Source organism: Phaseolus vulgaris, chromosome 4, assembly GCF_051622355.1.
Source record: "Phaseolus vulgaris cultivar YP4 chromosome 4, ASM5162235v1, whole genome shotgun sequence".
Classification (NCBI taxonomy): domain Eukaryota; kingdom Viridiplantae; phylum Streptophyta; class Magnoliopsida; order Fabales; family Fabaceae; genus Phaseolus; species Phaseolus vulgaris.
The window spans coordinates 17,575,566-17,585,242 of NC_143501.1; the positions used below are offsets into that span (position 1 = coordinate 17,575,566).

Here is a 9,677-nt window from a genome sequence, read left to right on the forward strand (position 1 = left end):
ATAGTTTTACTCTTGTTGTATTGTCTAATGAGTCTTGCCATTTTTTTCTTTTACTTTTGGCTTATCTTGTACTACACATGAATGAGCTTTGTCATATCACAATATACCTTATAGTGTTTGTTATCATCAAAACATGTAGACAGTGATATCATGAGATCATCTAATGAGTATTTTTTTCGTTTACTAACTTAACATACTTATCTTCCTTGGTAGCAAAACCTTGTATACTAAATAATGGTAAAGTGCACACTGTACAGGATAGATAACTGGGTCAGAGTTGAATATAACATGTGTCAAGACAGATGGTAATCATTTCAACTTTAACTTGTGTCTTGATGTTGTCTTGACAGATATTGAAGATATTCTCTGCAACACATACTTAGATTATGAGAAAATACCTTACATTTTACCTTGGCTTTAGGAATTGTTTGCACTTATCTTTTTTTTCATTAGAAAAAAATAAATAAATATAAAAGGAACACAAAGGGGTGTTCCAACCCTTATACATAAAAGATATCAAACAACTTTTCTAAGCACCTTACGGTAAAAGCAAATCTGTCAAAAACAAAGCAAAAAGATCCACTACCCTCACAAAATAGAGCCATTCAAACCAAAAAAACGCTAAACGGTTGCACATCAAAGGAGAGTTGTGCCTCTCATACAAGAAAACCAAAAAAACAAAAGCATAAATAAGAAATAGAACGCACACCTACCGGGCCAAGCAAAGGAAAAGAAGACCAACCTCTCAAATCGCACAAAGATCAACGTTTTGCTACCAAAATAATACAAGTAGTTGGGCTTTGGATCCAATATGAAAAAGAGAAAGACAACCTTGTAACCTTGTTTTTTTATCCAAGCCCACAATTGTACTTGAACCAGAGAGTAGATTTCACTTGCATCCACTTTTGCTTGGTTAAACTATATCACATTCCAGTTAGAATTTATGGTCAAAACAAGAGAGGGGGTGAATTGTTTGACAAAAGATTTCCGCAAAGATTAACTAAGAATGAAGATTTATCAACAATCACAGAAGGAGCAATCAGGGAAGCCAAACAATCAGAGCAATTAAAATTGTTTGCAGAAAAATAATCGGTTGCAATTTCGTTAAAATCGTTTGTTTATAGTAGTAGAGAGAAAAATCAAATCAAACAGTTTATAATGAGTGAGAGAGAGAGAGAGAGATTACACAATCAATTTATACTGGTTCACTCAACCCTGAGCTACATCCAGTCCCCAGAACAACCACTAGGTATTCCACTAGTAATCAATCACAGATTACAAACACTCAACACCACAAAGAGGTGATCTTGACCACACAAGAACACTCACCCTCTATGCTTTCCACACAACCACAGTCAGAACACCCTCTGACCTTACAGGTTAACAAACTTTACAAGTATAGAAAAGAAACAAATACAAGAATAAAAAAGGAACAGATTACACCTGGTATTTCAGGAATCACATAGTTCCTAAGATTAGTTCTTGAACCAATGCACAGCCTCTAAGCAATCTTGCAAAACTTTGAATCAGATCTCTTTTAAAAAACATTTTCAATCTCACTTTCTGTGTATTTTCGAATAAAAAGAGAAACCATATTTATAGCTCTTAAATCTAGCCGTTTTAGGCAGTTAATCATGAGCTAAATCAGTTTTAATCTAACTGAAAACAGATTTAACAGATTTTTGAAAAGTTGTTAAGAAATGTGACAATCAACCGGTTGATATGTCGTTTTAATCGGTTGAATTGGTTTTGATAGTTAGTCAACCAAGTCAAAAGCAGTTTTGAAAACCTTTAATTAAGCTAAGTGTAAAACAACCGATTATATCGTGAATTCAATTGGTTGTTTTTCTCTTTGCTTAGAAAAACATTTTTATCTTTTAAAACAGATTGATTCAGCATGTGCATAGGATTAAGAATGAACTTTACAAGAATTCTAAACACCTAGAACTAAGCTTCAATCAAAGCAGCAAAGCATCAAGCCCTCATCACAGATTTGGTTCATCAAAGCTTCCATGTTCTACAATTCCTATGTTTCACCAAATGATGGAAACCCACACTCCTTTCCACAACTTATTACCTTTTTTGCTAAACTAAGTACATTGAAATTGTTCAAAGTGTTCCTTCAAAGAAAAATGGTTTGCAGAATTGACCCCGATCCAATTTTTGCATGAATTCCAAACACCATTCGTAATTGGACAAGATATCAGTAGGTGGAAAGTTGTTTCCTCCTCGCTTCCACATAAAACGTACAGTGAATCGACCTTCTAAGCAGATTTTGCTTTGTAGCTATCCTGTCTTGTAATGCCCTCCAAGCAAAGCATTATGTCGAGGGTGGAATCAACAGACCCCACAGGACTCTAAACATATGATTAAAAGCACTTGTGGTAGAACTAGAAAGGATTTCATATGCAAATTTGACAAAATACTTACAGTTTTGTGAATCTCTCCATCACCATTTGTCGTCCCGATCTGATTTCAAGGTTTCACCTTCTAACATAGACATAAATTCATCTACTTGGTCCTTCTCCCACTAAAATCATTATCTTCCCCACTTGAATTCTCAACTCTAAATATCTTTATATCATTTGTCAAAGCATACAGGAGATTGTCAGTCATAAGGGAATGATGCCATCAACACCTTATTAGAATAATTTATTGTCTATCAAACGAATTACTTATACTTGTAGGACTGCCCTTTAATATCTATCAAACAAAGTTATTTCATGATTAGTAATTTATTATTTTTAAGCAAATAGTCAAAATAATAATGTTGTTACAATTTTTTATCTAATAAGAAATAAATAAATTGAGTATTACTTTAACAAACTTTTAAAACTTGTTAAATATATAACTAGTATTTTTGTCCTGTGTATTAACTAAAATAAATGTTTATTATATATAGTAAATATTTTAAAGTATATAAATTTATAAATACAATTTATAATAATAAATATTTTTAAACATATAAATTATATTTTATATTTATTATAAATTATATTGTCACATTAAAGATATCGAAAACAATAGATTTAGAAACATAAAAGAATAAGAAAATAAATTCTAAATACAATTTCACTGAATAAAAGTTCGTAAAATTTGTTTAGTTGAAATGTGAAAATCAAATAATTATTTATATAATTATTATAATTCCAAAAAAAATAAAATTCACTAACCACATATTTCTGCAACAAACCTAACACATCCAATTTACCATTGGAAGCTAGCAGTGGCGTTTATAGAAATATTTAGGAAGTGATAATTCAATGCATTAATTATGATAATCGAAAATCACGTAGACATGGGCTTAAATTGAAAAGCCACACATCCAAAATCAACAAAGAAGAAAAGGTGAAGAAAAGTTAAATTTCAGAATCAAAGAACAAACAGAGATAAAGAAAACCTAAATTGGATAGGTACCTTTGAGTCATTGGCATGGAAGGAGCTAAATCCAACACCAATATCTGAGGAGAACTTCTGGAAAACAATATAATGCCTTTGGATTCACCAATCATAATACAAATCTCACTCTTTTATTTTTTGAGACATGTATTATAGTGAGACATTCGTTATCTGAAATAGTTCATTTTTTTTAGGAATTTTGATACAATAACTCTTTTAAATATCCTTTACTTTCATACAAATTTAAACTCTTGCTGCTCAACCCTAAACACTTTTTTTTACTCATTTTGTTGTTGCCAAACCTATTGATCATGAAAAGCATGCAAATATATTACTAGCATAATACATGGAAAACTATATTTCAATACAACCACAATGCTAATAATGCTAATAAGAGTCTTGTTACCATAAATTAAACAAGAGTTTTATTCAAACATACAACATCACCAAACAACTCTAACCATAGTAACACAAGTACAAACACCATAACATGAAAACATGTATACAACAACTAAAACAACCATACTTTCCAGCTTATTTCCTTATAGAACCTTCCCTTGTCCAAGTTTACAAGCTCAAACATTTGAGATATGTAAGAGGGATTGGTCTTCAAGATATGCTGAAAATAACAAAAAAAATGTGAATATCCTAAATGTATAAATGAATTGTTGCTCTCAATTAATTAATTTAGCTTAATGAATTATATTCTGTTTAAAAAAAAACTAAATATTTTTCAAAGTACAAAAGAATGATCATGAACTTTATTGATATATTTGATTCATCTTCATAAAATATTTCCATCCAAATTTTCAAAAGGTTCTCTGAGACATATTTTTAATGGAAAAAATATTTATAATAATTGGTTGTTTTTATTTTGAATTCTTTCAAAATGTTATTTATTTTAATTTCTATTTTTAATACTTTAATTTCTGATATCAAAATCCGTAGTCAAGTGAAGAAATCACTAAAAAAAAATCATGAAATAGAAACCCATTTTTAGAGACCAAAATAATTAGTTACAATATGAACTAAAATAGAGACCATTTTAAAAACTAAAAAAAAAAATTGGTTTCTAAATTAGTTTCTATTATTTTTTATTATTGTTAAATAGTTTCTAAATTGGTATCTAATTAGCAAATAAGGTTTTAACTATCAATTATTTAGTTTCAAAATTTGGTAGAAAAACCTTGGTTGCTAATTAGATACCAATTTAGAAACTATTTAACAATAATAGAAACTAATTTAGAAACCAAATTTTTTTTAGTTTCTAAAATGGTCTCTAATTTAGTTACTATTGCAACTAATTATTTTGATTTCTACAAATTGGTTTCTATTTCATGATTTTCTGGTAGTGAATGACTTTTAAAGAGTGAAATATAGACATTACATTTTCCAAATAATTAGTGAAAAAGTAAATTTTTAGCAATATAAAAAGTTTTGAATTTTAGAGGGACTACAAACATTGATGTTAGGAATTAAATGAAATAATTTTACTTCAACTTTAAACATAATGCTCTCGAATTCAATGATAACATATAAGGATGATTGGATAAAATATGTTTGAGAATGGATAATAGGTAGAAGGTTGAAACTATCAAGATTTAGATTTAGATTGAATATCACCTATGTGGATAAGTAGCCCACTTTAAAACACGTAAGATCAAAAAGCCCAAAGAAAGTTACTATTGAAATGGTACAAAATTAATTATATTAAAATAGTTAAAAATATATGAAATCTTACCGATACAAAAGTTCTAAGTTTAGTCTATTATTTATTAAAATATTTTTTTTCTTACTAGTATTTTATAAACAATTTATTATAAATTAAATAATTATAGCAACAAAATTACATAAATTTAACATGACAAACATATTTTTATTTGAAATTATTCGTTTTTTCTTTTTTAAATGTGACAGGTTTCTTAAATATATAGACATAAACTGACATAAACTAAAGTTTATGACCATTAATAAATATCATGTGAAAAACACAAGCAAATATATGTAAAAGAAGTGCTACCTGTTAATCTACTTGCACCATTTGAATTTCACTGCTATCATCACATAGATGTCATCACTTAAATTGTTCAAGAATTTGAAATAAGCATGTCTCCAAGATTGCTTAAATAAATTGTGCCAAACACCGTCCAAAAGCTTATAACAAATCCCAACACCATCCCGATGTAAAATTCATGCCCGGAAAGGGAATATTCATCAATTTTAACAATTGCGGCTTCAGTTGGTTCATCATGAATACACTTCTCAAGGGGTGGCCCACAAAGATTAAGATTATGTTCATAACTTGAGGCATTGAAAGTTTGTAGCTGTGTGCCAGTTGGAATAATTCCAGTTAGATGATTATATGACAAATCTAACAGGGTTTAGGGTTTAACAAATCTAACATGGCAAGTCGATCAATTTGATTAAGACTTACAGGAATTGATCCAACAAACTGGTTTCTTGATAAGTCAAGAAATTCAAGTGACTTTAACTTTCCAATATTTGAAGGGATTTTTCCAATCAAATTATTTCTTGATAAATTCAATGTGATGAGTTCTACTAAACTCTCTATTTCTACTGGAACTTCTTCTGAAAAGTTATTACTAGATAGATCAATGCCTTTTAAAAGTGATAACTCAGTATTCTTGAACATTTGTTCTGAACCCTTCCACATCAAGAATGCATTCAATTCGTATGAGTGATTGGTTCTAAAACTACTAGTGTTGACAAAATACCAATAGCGTCCATAGTTACTTGAAAATTTCTTGTAAGCCATTGATGTAAAATTATTTATACATGCAGGAATTTTCCCAGTTAAGTTATTTAGTGAGAGATCCAAGATTTGAATGCTTTTCAAATAACAAATTTGTAATGGTAAAATTCCACTGAAATGATTCCTTCCCAAACTTAAAATCTGCAACTCTTGCATTTCACTCCCAATCCAAGCAGGGATATGCCCTGATAATTTGTTTCCTGACATATCAAGCTTCACTAACTTTGTACAATGCCTTAGGGAGAAAGGGATCTCATGAGTTAAGTTATTGTTTCTCAATAACAATGCTTGAAGACCAAGAAGCGATCCCAATGAATTAGGAATCTTTCCTGAAAATTTATTGTGGCTCAAATCTAAATAAGCTAATGACTTGGAATGGCTCCAACAATCTGGAATTTGTCCAGATAAATGGTTATTTGAAAGGTCTAACTGATATAGTGATTCTTCAAGATCACTATCACATAAAAATGAAAGAGAATCTGAGAAATTATTATTGGATAAATCAAGGAATATGGAACCTCTTAGAAATGGTGGAATGGGACCTTCAAATTGATTTGATGCAAGAGTTAAGAAAGTAACAACATCTCTTCCAACAAAATTTGGAATTATACCATGGAGATTATTGTTTGAAATATTTACTAAAAACATATTTCTCAAAGCTAATTTTTCCCAAAACACTCTTGGAACCATATCTGATATTCCAACATTTGAAATATCAAGATAAAAAAAGTTGTTTTGTGTTTGCAACCATTTAGGAAATGTTGGACCTAACATGCATGATCGTAAGAGTATATAACGTATCTGGAAGGTATCCATTTTTGAGTAAACGTCAAGGTCAATGAGTTGTCAGATAAGTCCAAGTAGGATAACTTAGATATATTAACAAAATGGTAGTCTGTGAACACACCATTTAAGGAATTTGAATGCATGTCTAAGTCTTCTAGTTGAGGTGGAAGTTGAATATCTTTGTGAATCTCTCCATTTAGCTTGTTTCTATCAACATTCAATGTTTTTAGAGATGTGAATATTGAGAGATCAGGTAGTGTGCCATTGATTTTGTTCATGCTTAGATGTAATTTTTCCAATGAAAATCTAACACATCCAGACAAGTGATGTATTATCATTGAAAAATCATCAGTCAAGCTATTATTCATCATGACTAATGTGCGCAATGCACATGCATTGCCAAATGATTTTGGAATTCCACCTTCCAGAAAGTTTGATGAGATTGATAAAAGTCTCAATTCAGATGGCAATTTGATATCTTCTGTTATCTTTCCATTTAATCGGTTTCTTGAAAGATCCAATGATTTCAAAGCCGAAAATGCTGAAAGGTCAGGAAGCGTACCATTGATTTGATTTTCTCCCAAGTTCAATTCTTGTAGTGAGTATCTAGCACATCCAGACAAGTGATGTATTATCATTGAAAAATCATCAGTCAAGCTATTATTTGTCATGTCTAATGTGCGCAAAGCACACGCATTGCCAAATGATTTTGAAATTCCACCTTCCAGAAAGTTTGATGAGATTGATAAAAGTCCCAATTGAGATGGCAATTTGATATCTTCTGTTATCTTTCCATTTAATCGGTTTCTTGAAAGATGCAATGATTTCAAAGCTGAAAATGTTGAAAGGTCAGGAAGCGTACCGTTGATTTGATTTTCTCCCAAGTTCAATTCTTGTAGTGAGTATCTAGCACATCCAGACAAGTGATGTATTATCATTGAAAACTCATCACTCAAGTTATTATTCGTCATGTCTAATATGTGCAAAGCACATGCATTACCAAATGATTTTGGAATTCCAGCTTCTAGAAAGTTTGATGAGATTCGTCATGTCTAATATGTGCAAATCACATGCATTACCAAATGATTTTGGAATTCCAGCTTTTAGAAAGTTTGATGAGATTGATAAAAGATTCCAATTGAAATGGCAATTTGTTACCTTTTGTTATCTTTCCATCTAATTGATTTTGTGAAAGATCCAATGACTTTAGAGCTAAAAACGCTGAAAGATCATATAATGATCCAACCATTTTATTATATGACAAATCCAAATCTTGTAGCGAGTATCTAATACAACCAGTAGACAGATTATGAAGAATTTGTGGAAGGTCTTCGGTCAAATTGTTTTCGTACATTCTTAAAGAATGTAAGGTGCATATATTCTTGAAGGATTTGAAAACCTCACCCTTGAAACTGTTAAAGGAAAGGTCAAGGTGCTCGAGAGAATTCATTGCCATGCCAAAATGATTTGATACAGAACCCTCCAAGTTGTTACCAACAAGGTATAGCTCAACAAGATTGGAAGTGATATTTGACACCCATGGGAATATCACGGGTGACGTGAAGGTTTTCCCAGAAAGATGAAAAGCCAAAAGGGAAGTAGAAAAGTTGAATTGGTAAGGCCTCAATGAAAGGATAAAATGATCGGAAAGGCTACAATGAAATAAGCCTAGTTCTCTTAGTTTTGGTAGGTTGAGAATCTCTTGCAGCCAAGTATGAGAACTATTAAGACCACCAATGGACCACAAGTAAAGATGGGTTAAAGAAATGAGATTAGACAACAGCTTACCTCCATCGTTGATTTCGAGAACTCCATAGTTAGATCCCTCAAGATAAAACTCCTGTAAGTTTGAAAGATTCCCGAGTTGGGATGGTAAATTTCCTTCAAAAAAACTCCCTTTGAGATCAAGATATTCCAACTTGGAAAGATTTCCGAGTTGAGGAGGGATTGAACCCTCGAGATGATTCAGAGCAAGATTCAAGTATTTCAAATGAGAAAGAGACCCCAACTGACTTGGAATTTTTCCGCTAAAATAACAATGTGAGAGATCAAGGAATCTCAAGTTGCTAAGAGAAGCAAGAAACTCAGGGATATGGCTGTCTGGAAAATAATTCGAAGTGAGGTTCAAATACTTTAACTGTTGCAACTCAATCAATGACTCGTGGATATCTCCGCTGATATAAGAAGATCTTGAATAACTTTCATAATCATATAGATCACTGTGAAGGTCAAGGCTTACGATATTGCCAGTGAGGTTGCTGCAGCGAATCCCCTTCCATTGGCAACAATCAGTAGCAGTGGTCCAAGAGGAGAGCATGCCATGGTGATCAAGAAGAGCTTTGAATTGGAGAAGTGCTTCCCTCTCCCTTTGTAAGCACCTCATTTCCTGTTCACCAGGAACAACCTGGAACGCCAAACACGACATAAATATTATGACTTTGAAACCAATTGGACTCATCATTGACACTCTAGTGCTTATCATCACAAACACACTCAACTATCAAACTCTAAGGAGATGATGATGTTGCTGACATTACCATTCCCAATAACCCATTTTTATAGCATTCCAAACTACACACAACTCTCATCAACTTAATTATCTTTAATTTCATACATAATCCAACCAAATTTCATAATTATTATAAAAAAAAAGCGTAACTTCTGGGGAAAGATTTTAAGAATTTTTCTACTCAGAACTCTTGGTAGATGTATCTACTCA

At 31.4% G+C, this 9,677-nt stretch overlaps 1 pseudogene; it reads right to left on the reverse strand.

Annotated features, from left to right (window-relative positions):
• Window positions 1-5,420: 5,420 nt before the first annotated feature.
• LOC137838572 (receptor-like protein EIX2) lies at window positions 5,421-9,463 on the reverse strand (annotated as a pseudogene).
• Between the last annotated feature and the right edge of the window lie 214 nt (window positions 9,464-9,677).